Consider the following 12,745-nt stretch of genomic DNA (forward strand, 5'->3'; position numbering starts at 1 on the left):
GCCACCCGTGGGTCTGAACCCCAGCCCGGCCTGGCCTGAATTCCTGGCTTGCCCGCAGAGCTGCTGCCTCTGCAGGCACTTGTTTGTCCCTCTGGGCTGTCTGCTGCCCTGGCTGCCCGCCCTGGCCCAACCCTGCTCCCCTCTCTCGGATAGGCCGAGGCTGGGCCCTGCCCTGCTGCCATGGGAGCCCCTTTGGCTCCCCGTCCCCGAGGGAGCAGCACAGCACCCTGCTTCCTGGCACCGCTCTCCCACCACCCTCAGAAAAGAAAAGGTTTTTCCTTAGGTTGAGGAGGGATTCCGCCTGCTCCAGCTTGTGCCCACTCCTTCACACCCTTCCCCTTGGCGAGCTCCAAATCCATCGGATCTCTGTGCGATCTGCAAAGCTTCCCTGGCTACCAGAAGCTCACCCAGCACCTTCTGCCCTGAGCACCAGGAGGATTGCTCTGAAAAGGCAGCAAGAGTCTGGTAACTGATGATTACCAGTAGCTCAGTGCTAGTCCCTGCTCTGAGCACAATCATGGTTCAAGCCTCTGCAGAGGAAAAGGACACAGACGCGTGCTCCCTCTCGGAGACGTCTGCAGGACTGATTTTCATTCAGAGCGAGGGCAGAGAGAGACGTGCCAAGGGCCTGCATGGGAAGAGAGCCTGAACGAGCCTTCAAAAGCAGGACTCTCCTCATCCAAACCCGCTAGGCCTGAAGCGCTGCAATTGGGCAGCAGAACTAAGACACGTACTAGATGACACAGTTCATTAAATACCAAGCTGCAACAGAACACTTGGAATTAGATGCAGGGCAGTGGTTGCACAAGGTGGAAGGCAAAGGTTTCCAGGCTTCGTTCATCTTCCCGTGAGCACTCTGTTTTCGGGCACTGGCACTTCCTCTGCTCCAGCAGCTTCTCCTCACCAACTGCATTGGAGGTTCAGCTGCGACTGGGGAAGGGCAGGAAAAGAGAAGGCTGTGTGTTAGCTTTACAGCAGGCTGGGCCAAAGGCAGCACTGGAAAGTGGATCCTGAAAGTACAGCACTAATGCACAGACCCAAATAACGAGAACCAGTCACTCATACATGTCAACAACAAAGTTCCAGCCCATGGGCAACAGACACACCTGGAAGATTGTGTTACACAGAGATACGGATCAGCTTCTTGCGGTTTTTGCCTTATTCCTTGTCCAGCTCTTTCTCCCGTATCTCTTTTAGACAGCTCTATTTGGCTGTGACCCACCATGCTAGTCTCATGCCATTGACCTTAGTAGCCCTGCTGGGACTCCTGGCCCATGTCTTTTATTCATCATGCTAACTACATCTGTGTCCATCAACATCATCATCTACTACTGCTACATCAACAGCAGGAGCATCAGGAGAAGCCAATCAATTGCAACATACAGCCAACAGATAATGAGCAACATGGAGAAAAAGTATAGGGGAAGAATCATACAGGTTCCAGCAGAGAAAAATAATCACCTCAGCTCCACCAAACAACCCAGAGCTCACCTTTCTTCTTAGTTTACCAACTTTGTTGGCCACCTCAGAACAGCTCTTTCTTCACCTCTGCCCTGGAAACTGAGCTGAGGCTCTCTCTTTCTCCCAGCATACTTCATCAGAATTGTCTGATATCTCTCCAGAAGCCTCTTCAGCCTGCATGGCAAATTAGTAAGGAAAGCATGAAGCAAAGCAAGTTGGCCTTTCTCACGTACTCTTATGTAAGCAGCACAGTCACGGCCTGCTTCATCTGTAAGGTGCTCGACAGGCCAGGAATTACTGAGAAGAGCCAGCCCTCCAGCATCACTTGGAGGGCCCAAAGTCTACCTGGATGGAGGAAGAAAAGACTCGCTTCCCTCCCAGGGGAACTGCAGGCAGTCTGCATTTGCAAGGCCTTTTGAAGCTTTTTAAAACCATAGGCTCATGCACAGGAGCACTGTGCAAGATCGAATGCGGGGCTTGAATTTGCTCACAGACCGTTACGTACGTGCTTTTACATCAGAGTTCAGTAAAGCTTGACTTCTACTCAACGTGACATTTCTTTAAAGCACTAAAAAGCCATGCCTGCTATGTTCTTCCTCCAGCACAGTGTTCCTTCTCCGCATTTCGTCCAGAAGTGCTTCTGACTGGCATTTCAACTTGACCGCCTGCTTCACTTTCTTGCTTTCACTCTGACATTTTCAAAATAGAAAAGATACATCACACGAGGAGCACAGGAACAGGATCCTTATGCAGAAGGTGCAGACAGTGTTCTCCACAAAGAAGGTAACACGACTCTCCCAAGTCCAGTCTCCTCTTGGAACTCTCAACCACAGATCTGCAACTGAAGGTACCAAATCCCTGGTACTGCATGACTGTCTGAAGTGCTGCCTGAGGTCTCAACCTCACAACTGGTCTAAAGCAGACAATACTTAAGCCGGTGCATTATTGTCAACCCCCTAACAAAGACGGCATGAAGTAGGATTTGTGATAGCATAATGGGACAACTCTCAAAGCCGGAAAGCTGGGGAATGGGCCAGCAGGACTTTCAGAGCAGCCTCTACTCAGTAGAACAGAGGAACTGACCTCTCCTAGGCTTTTCAGGAAAACCTCATCTTACAAATTCCTCACAGGATTATGGAGCTAGGCTCTGTAGCTCATGAAGAGGGAAGGCTCCGACAAGCTTCCTGAGGCAGAGGCTGGCAGCTCTTTCTGAAGGGCTTCAATGGTCTTGGCTTGTTGCCGGACTGTGGCTTCCAGCCTGGCCTTTCCAACTTGGAGCCTGAAAAGGAAGTACAGGACTTATGACGGAAGTCCACCAGAGCACAAATCCCAAAAGAGGAATGTGAAAGGACCTCATCTAAGCCAAAAGCATCTTTGAAAATTGTGTAGTATTGTCTCGCTGGGGCGCAAGAAGAGAGTCCTGTTGTTTTCACACAATGGCAGAAAGCGAAGCCTTGCTCCACTGTGTTGGTTCCTTATCGTTGCCTGCGTTCTTCCAGCTCTTGGACACCCGCAGTTCCATAAGGCGAGGTCAGAAGGCCCTGCATGTTCCTGGAAGTGGTTAGCTCCCTCTCTTTATTCTTTGTGGCGTCCTTCAGGGACTCGGCATAACACTCAGTCCAGATACGCCGTTCTTTCAATTCCTGCCGCTGTCAGACCGCAACAAGAATCCTCAGTAGCCAGCTTAGCTTTGATAAAAAGGAGTGGACTGCTTTGACTTTCACGTCAACTGCCAAAAGCCATGTTACTTCTTGACCTTCTACACAGGGGCCCCTGTCCTACATCTACATTGATTTCCTACAGTGCTTCCTAAATGCTGCCCCAACACTCCTTGTCCTCCTCTCTCAAGGGCTCCAAACACTTTGCAGCCCCTTGTTGGCTACTCCAACCCAGTTAGAAGCTCCTTCTGCTCCTGAAGTGGCTTTTCAACTCCATAACAATGATGATGTCATGAGGGAATACAAGAAAGCACCGCCACAGCACTCCAGTATGCCTACTCTTTCTCCATCAGCACACACTCTGCTTCGCCAAACCCCAGAGAAGCAAATACATGTGCTCCATGAAACTTGAGAAGCAGCTCTCTGAAAGGAATACACACACCCTTGTCCATTTAAGGACAGAGCCACTTCACGGTTAGTGGCCTTTCTAATCGTAGGCGCCGCGCTTCTAAAACAAGGTGAGTCGCTTACATGTTTCTCAAGCTACTCCTGTTGCAAAGGTGCCCAGGGTACTAAGGCCACCTTAGCGCAGCCCTCCGCTGTTGCTTCCAGCGGTGCAAACAGCCAGGCACCAAAGGCAGCGGTGCTGTTCCCTCCCAGCCCCCTCATCACAGCTAGGCGTGTGCTGAACCAGCCTGGGTTACACCAGACCCCCAGGAATGGATCAGTTCCCCACTCTGGTTTGCTCCCAGAAAGGCCGGGGCCCCTGCAAAGAGCCAAGAGACGGGCTTTGTCCATACCTTAGCTTTAGACCTGTCCAGTTGCTTCTGCAGCTGCAGTTTTCAGGTGCCTGCTGTAGTGCTTCTTAGATTTGAGTGAAGCTTCTGCCAGGGAGTTCTTTCTGAAAGCGTTGGTAAGCTCCTGCTGCAGCTGCCTGACCCACATCTAAAGAAATGGTATTCCCTGAGCACGGAGAGATCAGTAAGAAGATGACAACGTGAGGGATGCTTTAACTCATGGGATGATGTCACTAGATCGGTCTTCAGGGTGGCCTGGAGGCTGAGGGAGGTGGTTCTCCCCTTCTACTCTGCTGTCATGAGACCCCACCTAGAGTACTGCATCCAGCTCTGGGGTGGCCTGCAGAGCTGCTCTTCAAAAGGCATATTTGCTCCATTTTTAAAATATTCATATCGCTCCTGTGTTGGGCAAGGCTTTGGATTAAAATACAGCAGATGTGTCACCGATGTGTCACCGAAGAGTTTTCTCTCTTTATGCAGCTCTTCTGCTTCACAACGCGAACAAGAGGAGGTCCAAAATACACTTCAGGTCCAGAATCACTAAAGTCCTCCTAGCAGCACTTGAAAATGAACTCAGTACGAAGAAAAGCTCTCTGTACGGAGATCGGCCTTTAACAGTCACCTGTCTGTAGCCTCGACAATCTGCCTGAGTTGAAGCATCCTTCTTTAGCTGAAGCTCTTCTCTGCCCGGTGCAGAAATCTGAGCGAACAAGAACAGAGAAAGACCGAGAGGGAGGAAAGGAATCCCCAGCAACACGACAGCATCACAGCGCATTTCAGCACTGGGGCTACAGAAGCGTTACTTCTGCATTACCTGTGGAAGAGAAAGTAACTCATTCTCAGAAGAGGAGTCAAAATCTTCCTCTTGCAGAGCTTCTGCTTCTGGCAAGACACACAAAGAAGAGGTACGAAGCGTGCCTCTTTCACTCTGCTTTTCCCTATCGGCTTCACTCCAGAGAAGCTTACAGAAGCTTACACTTAGTCCCAATAGGAAATTACCATTGCCACATTCCTCTGCAATGGACTGCATACAGGGCTATCAGTGCCACTGTGTTAGGCGTCTCTATTGAGCAGGGCTTTCAAAATGGGCCAAGGTACACCTGCCCAAGATAGAGAGGTAGAGGAGTAGACAGATGGAGCAAAATGTCTAGGCTGTATGCCCCATGGGCAACCGCTTGACACTGACTGGATGTGGAGAAGAGACCTATGTGCTGGCCAAGGAGGCCAACAGCATCCTGGCTTGTATGAGGAATAGTCTGGGCAGCAGGGCTAGGGAAGTGATTGTCCCTTTGGACTCGGCACTTGGGAGGCCACACCTTGAACACTGGGTTTAGTTTTGGGCCCCTCACTGCAAGAGGTGGTGGCGAGGTGGGCGTCGCTCTCTTTGCCCAAGAGGGATTTGATAGCAGCACAGGAAATGGCCTCAAGTTGGGCCAGGGGAGGTTTAGCTGGGATCTTAGGAAAGCCTTCATTGCTGGAAGGCTTATGGAGCACTGGAACAGGCTGGCCAGGGAAGTGGTTGAGTCACCGTCCCCGGAGGTGTTCAGAAGATGCATAGATGTGGTGCTTAGGGACACAGTTTAGGGGTGGGCATGGCAGTGTAACATTTGCGGTTGGACTCAATGATCTTCAGGGACTTTTCCCACCACAATGATTCTGGTTCTAGGATTCTACCTCAGAATCAAAAGAGGAGTCCTCATCTTCCTCTTGTTCTGCTCCCGCCGCTGGCAAGGCACCTACAAAAGAGGAAAGAAGCGCGATGCTGCTGTGAGTGCTTATTTCACTCTGCTTTTCCCTGTCCGCTTCAGTCCAGAGAAGCTTACAAAGGTAACCATTAGTCCACCAGGAAATTACCATTGCTGGGCTCCTCTGCAACTGGCTCCCAGCGGGCTCCGTGGTGGAATTTCTCTGGAAGCACCATGGTTGTTGGCCCAGTTTTTGGACCTTCAGCATCCGACTGTGTAGATTAAAAGACATGCGTAAAAACTGGCACAGACTCATCCCGAACCCACTTCCACTTGCAAAGCTCTTGCTTCAGCCAACACCCATAACGTTGTATCAGGTGACGGAACGAAGGAGAACGGCAAACAGAAGCAGCGTGTTAGGCATCTCTGTGGAGCAGGGCTTTCAAAAGGAACTGAAGAACACCTGCCCAAGAGACAGAGAGGAAGTAGACAGAGGGAGCAAAGCGTCTAGGCTGTATACCCCATGGGCAACCGCTTGACACGGACTGGATGTGGAGAAGAGACCTATGTGGAGGAAAAACAGCAATCCTCACAGCGCCAGCCTGGTAGGATTTCAGAGGATCATAACTGGTGGGAAGCTTTACTGCTTCAATCCTGTACTACAAGTCCAGCTCAAAGGACAGCTGGTAGGAGAGCCGAGTCATTAGCTTGACCTCCTTCATCCCAGTCCAAACTGAGGAGCTTGCCTGCAGCAGCGGCATGGCAAGGTCCCAGTTTGGAGCATGTGGCGGAGGCAGCAGTAGAGAGAAATGAGACCAAAAGCAAGGGAGGCCAGGGAGACCCCAGGGAGTCCTTCTTAGATAGGGAAGAGTGGCTGCAAAGCTGCCTGGTGGAAAGGGATGTGGGGGTGTTGTTTGACGGGTGCCTGAATATGAGGCGGCAGTGTGGCCAGCTGGCCAAGGAGGCCGACAGCATCCTGGCTTGTATGAGAAACAGTGTGGGCAGCGGGGCTAGCGAAGTGATTGTCCCTTTGGACTCGGCACTTGGGAGGCCACACCTTGAACACTGGGTTTAGTTTTGGGCCCCTCACTCGAAGAAAGACATTGCGGTGCTGTAGTTTGTGTACAGAAGAGCAAGGAAGGTGGTGAAGGGTCTGGAGGACAAGTCCTGTGAGCAGCGCTGCAGGGAAGTGGGGTTGTTTAGTCAGGAGAAAGGGAGGCCGAGGGGAGACCTTCTCGCTCTACAACTACCTGACCGGAAGTGGTAGTGAAGTTGGCATCGCTCTCTTTGCCCAAGAGGGATGTGACAGCAGCATAGGAAATGGCCTCAAGTTGGACCAGGGGAGGTTTAGCTGGGATCTTAGGAAAACTTTATTTGCTGGAAGGCTTATGGAGCACTGGAACAGGCTGGCCAGGGAAGTGGTTGAATCATCATCTCCGGAGGTGTTCAGAAGATGCGTGGATGTGGTGCTTAGGGACACGGTTTAGGGGTGGGCATGGTAGAGTAAGGTTTACGATTGGACTCGATGATCTTCAGGGACTTTTCCCACCACAGTGATTCTGGTTCTATGACTCTTCCTCGAAATCAAAAGAAGAGTCCTCATTTTCCTCTTGTTCTGCTTTCACTGCTGGCAAGGCACCTACAAAGGACGTCAGAAGCTTTTCACTCTGCTTTTCCCTGTCCACTTCAGTCTAGAGAAGGTTCTTCTAGACTTCTAGACTTAGACTTAGACACTTTCTTCGAGACTTCGACACTTCTACACTTCACTACTCTTCACTTCATTCAACAGAATACACATTCGCCGGAACACACATCCACGGAACCGACATCGAGACGGCCAACACCGGCCGGATCGTTCCCCCATCAAGCGAACTGGACTGTCAGGACGCCGCAGCTCTGTGGCGGTAGCTATTACAACTGAAACTCTTTTCCCTCTTTCCTTCCTTTCTCTCCTTTCTCTTCCATTTACAAACTTCTTATCGGGTTAATAAAGTTACCCGGCACTTGACTCCGTTTTGAGTCTTAATTCTGTTCTCGAGAATACGAACAAAACCACGCTCCGGTGTGTGAGAGGTCGGTCCAGCCGCCCCTAGCCTCCCAGACTCGTCTGAGGTCGGCTAGAACGCAAGGGTGCCTTCCTCTCGTCCGAAATCGGAACGTGACATTATTTAATTGGCGTAGTCGGCAGGATTCTCGGAGAAACAGAAAGTGTCCAGTTGCTTTATTAGAAATTCTAGTGTGTGTGTGTGTATGACTGAGACCTACGTTGGTACAAAGCGAGTGCAAAGTCCGGATCCGCGGTTCTGTTTGTCTGCGAGGAAAAGAGCCGGAGAAGGACAGTGATAGAATTGGGCAAAAGACAAGCCCCTTTTGTGAAATTTGAAAGGTGTGTCCTCCTGAGAGTGTGAAGGGGGAATTGTGGTAAAAAAAAATTGTGGTGCAGCCCTCTCAGGACGAAATAACTCCTCTTTTGTGACATAAGTGCTTTCGTGAGAAATTTGAAAGGTGTGTCCTCCTGAGAGTGTATGTTGGGGGGGAATTGTGGTAAAATTATGGTGTGGGCCCCCCCCCTTTTGTGAAATTTGAAAGGTGTGCCCTCCTGGGAGTGTGTGGGGGGGGAATTGTGGTTAAAATTGTGGTGCGGCCCTCTCAGGACGAAATAACCCCTCTTTGGTGAGATGGGTGCTTGCAAATGTGCAAATGTTTGTGATGAGATCCCCGCAGAAGAATTGTGGAGAGAAAATGACTCGTGTGGAGAGGTGGAGTTGAAGTTAGAAGATAAGGGAATCAGGCAAATCTACCCTCAGGGGGACTTGCAAAAAGCAAAAGAAATTGTAGAGAACCCCCCTCACATGTATCCCCTAGTTAAAACTGAATATGTGTATGAGGGAGAAACCGATAACCATCCCCAAGTTGTTACTAAAGAGGTTCCGTTTACAGCAACTGAGTTGGCAAAATTAAGGAAGGATTTTGCAAGGACTTCAAAGGAATCGGACACAGAGGATGTCTGGAGAGTGTCGTTGTTGGGGGGGGTGGAATCTTGTTGTCAGAAAAGGAAGCGGTAGGATATTGGTGTCCAGGTGTATTTTTAACTACCGGCAATTATCGGGCCCCATGGTCTTTGACACAGAGGGCAGCATATTGGGCTGGGGGGCTGAACCCTTTGGAGAGGGGAGACCCCCTAGCCATCATGGGCACAGTGGGTCAACTGGTGGAGAGTGTGCAGAAGGCTGCTTGTTTGCAAATGATGTATGGTAGAGAGCTCAAACCTAACCAGGGCTCTCCAATGATGATGCCTGTGGATCCCGAACAGATGACTCCTCTAATCTGAGGACTTCCTGATTCCCTGAAACCCATTGGGATCCAGCTACAGGGGAAGATACAAAGTACCCCTGTGGCAGACAGACTTACCGGTGCTCTGGAGGGAACAGTGACCCCTGATCATAGAAGGACAGGGAGGAAAGTGTGGACATGGGGAGAAGTAGCCCAAGAACTCATAAATTTTGGGAGGACATACGGTCCTGTTGGTGGATTCGGGCAAAACACTGAAACCAGAGCTGTAAGAGCCACAGAAAAAGGTGAAGGCTGGCCAGCACTGGTCAAGAGAAGTCACGATTTTAAGTCGGTCTGACTTACTGATCCTGGGAGAGGGAGACCCCTCGGCCGTCAGGAATGGCAGCAACCGGGACTCCAGACAGGTATTCCCCGAGATGTAATGGATGGGCTTCCAACACAGAAATTAGAGAAACTTGTACAAACAGGATCGGGGCAAAAAGTCCATTTTGGAACAACCCCTAGTGCCCCACCATGGATAGACCTTGGGGAAGAAACTGATGCAGAAAAGAGGGTGATGGGAAACTAGTTCCTCCGTTCCCCGAAGGTGGGGGGGGAAACGGAGGGTGGATGTTTATAAAACAACTCACCTTAAATGTGAAAGGGGATTTGTTGATTACAGTGGCTGTAGGGCCACAGAAAAAAACCAGTAACCTTTTTAATTGACACAGGAGCACAAATCACCGCACTGATGCAGAGTGAGGCGGAGCAATGTGGAATTTTGACTTTGTCGAAAAAACTTCTTCCTTCTAAACAAGCAGAAACAGCCCCCCCCGCCCCCCGCCTTGTATTATACTGTGCCTAATTCAATTAATCCAAAGCGTGGTGACTCGCATGCAAGCGGCCACTGTGACTTCACCTGATGGGGTTAAACATATCAGGTTTGTACGGCAAACCAAACACGTAACTGTTAGAATCATATAACTTTGAAGGCAAACCTGGAAACCTACCTAAAACTTTTTTTTTAGGAAAATATTGGGACTCACGGGGTGGGAAAAATATTATTGATATTTAAATCTATGGTTTTGATGATTACTATAGTCATGGTTAATCTATTAATCTTTATTTGTGTTATATGTATGATTTTGAATAGGTTATTTGACATCATTGGATCTGTGAACATCATATCCACAAATTGCTATATGTGACCTGGATTAAGGTATGTTACCTTGGGGTGGTCGATATTAAAAATGAAGAAACCCCTCAACGTATCATACAACAATAGAAACCCATTTTGTGGCCATACGTATATTATAAGCATAACTAAGTCCCTTCACCCCCCCTTCCCTCTTCTTTTTTTTCCCCCTTCAACCTTGGTGAGCGATGCTGAGCCACAGGGTGGTGATAGAGACTGAAAAGGTTAATTAATGTCTCAACATCGCTAGACGATGGAAAGATATGAGATTTTGTTTGGTTGGGGTTTTTTTTTGTTTGTTTTCTTTTGGTTTGTGGTTTTTTTTTTTCTTTTTGGAACCACCATGGGTCCACGGGGTGATATAAAATTGACAGCAAATTTATAGTGTCATTGTTTATTGACTGTGCTCTGAGTTGGAGGCAGGGAAATCCATTTTCCTGCTGTGTATCCAGACCCCCGTTCCGGTGGGCCAGAATTCCACAGCCACAAGCTCCACGAGGACTTGGTCGCCAGCCTCACCAAAAAGCAAAAACTGAACTGTTTTGCCAAAGAAAAGAAATGGTTGCAGAAGTGAACAAAATGCTTAACATTTTGATGGTGCTTTATCTTGAGGCGTTTATGATGTTGTGCATTGCTATAGTTTTGGTGGTTTATCTTTGTTTATCTTATGATTGTCCTTGTAAACAATTACTTGCTTCTTCTGATCCCCCAGAGCCATAAGCCTCAAACTTGGCCTGGGACAAATTTTTAGTTGTAAGATAAATGTTGATATGTTAATGTTCTGGTTTTGTAATTTACTTAGATAAGATATTGTTAATTAAATCGAAGTATCTAGCATTTATATCTCTTTGTACACTAAATGATAAACAATAATGTTCAGAATTGCATATATCTTTTTTTTTTCTTTTATTCTTCTTCTCTTTTTTATTATTTTCTTTCTCCTTTCCTCTATCATTTATGCCACCATGGAACTCCGTCTCTGAGGCAACAATGTTGAGCCACGGGGTGGTGTAAAAGACTGTGTCAAACATTTGTCTCAACATTGTTGAAACAGCAAACCACCACCCGAGCAATGGCTTCCCGTTATTTCGCAAGGCAACTCCTGTTGTCTTGCAAAACGTGAATGGAGAGCTGGTTCCGAGAAATCTAGCCCTATCCCCCCAACCCACCCCCCCCCTCGTAATCCCCCTCCCACCGCCCGCATGTGTATCGCCCGGTAATGCGCATGTGTTGTTTGACGGGTGCCTGAATATAGGCAGCAGTGTGGCCAGCTGGCCAAGGAGGCCAACAGCATCCTGGCTTGTATGAGAAACAGTGTGGGCAGCGGGGCTAGGGAAGTGATTGTCCCTTTGGACTCGGCACTTGGGAGGCCACACCTTGAACACTGGGTTTAGTTTTGGGCCCCTCACTGCAAGAGGTGGTGGTGAGGTGGGCGTCGCTCTCTTTGCCCAAGAGGGATTTGATAGCAGCATAGGAAATGGCCTCAAGATGGGCCAGGGGAGGTTTAGCTGGGTTCTTAGGAAAGCTTTCATTGCTGGAAGGCTTATGGAGCACTGGAACAGGCTGGCCAGGGAAGGGGTTGAGTCACCGTCCCCGGAGGTGTTCAGAAGATGCATAGATGTGGTACTTAGGGACACGGTTTAGGGGTGGGCATGGCAGTGTAACATTTGTGGTTAGACTCAATGATCTTCAGGGACTTTTCCCACCACAATGATTCTGGGTCTAGGATTCTACCTCAGAATCAAAAGAGGAATCCTCATCTTCCTCTTGTTCTGTTCCCGCCGCTGGCAAGTCACCTACGAAAGAGGAAAGAAACGCGATGCTGCTGTGAGTGCTTATTTCACTCTGCTTTTTGCTGTCCACTTCAGTCTAGAGAAGCTTACAAAGGTAACCATTAGTCCATCAGGAAATTACCATTGCCGGGCTCCTCTGCAACTGGCTCCCAGCAGGCTCCGTGGTGGACATCCGCTGTAACCATGACAATGGTTGGCCGAATACTTGGACCTTCATCATCTGACTGTGTAAATTAAGACAGGCGTGAAAACCAGCACAGCATGGCAAGGTCCCGGTTCGGAGCGTGCGGAGGAAGCTGAAGCAGAGGGAAATGAGACCAAAAGCAAGGGAGGCCAGTGGGGCCCCACTGCCTTCCCTTCAGAGAAGGTACCTCATAATCAGAAGGGGAATCAAACTGTTCCTCCTGCTGTGCTCCTGCTGCTGGCAAGACTCCTAGAGAGGGTGTAAGAAGCACGTTGCTGCTGTTAGCTGCTATTTCAATCTGCCTTTCCACATCTCTCCACCCCTGCATTCCAGTCAGCGTTTACGCGTTCTCCTGCAGGCCACAGTGCATTGTCGTCATCACCTCCTTCATGGTGAAGGATCCTACCTGCTGTGGCCAGTGCAGGTGCGCCCAAGGGAAATTCAGCAGGCTTCCCAGAGCAAGAGCTGTCAAGTACTGCTGCGCCTTCTGTGCCTCCCGCAGAACAATCTCCCGTCCTTTTGCAGCGCCCATATTCTTCCAGTTGCTTTGCAGTGCTATATACAGAAGGGAAGGAAATGCATTCTGTAAAAACACACCCCCCCACACACTTTCATCCACGCTCTACTGAAAGAGCAACAGGCATTCGTGAGCCATCCTACACATATTCCTAGCCATCTGCAGAGAGTTACACCTCCTCT

The sequence above is a fragment of the Chlamydotis macqueenii genome, chromosome 1 (assembly GCF_036417535.1).
Source record: "Chlamydotis macqueenii isolate bChlMac1 chromosome 1, bChlMac1.mat, whole genome shotgun sequence".
NCBI classification, from domain to species: Eukaryota; Metazoa; Chordata; class Aves; order Otidiformes; family Otididae; genus Chlamydotis; species Chlamydotis macqueenii.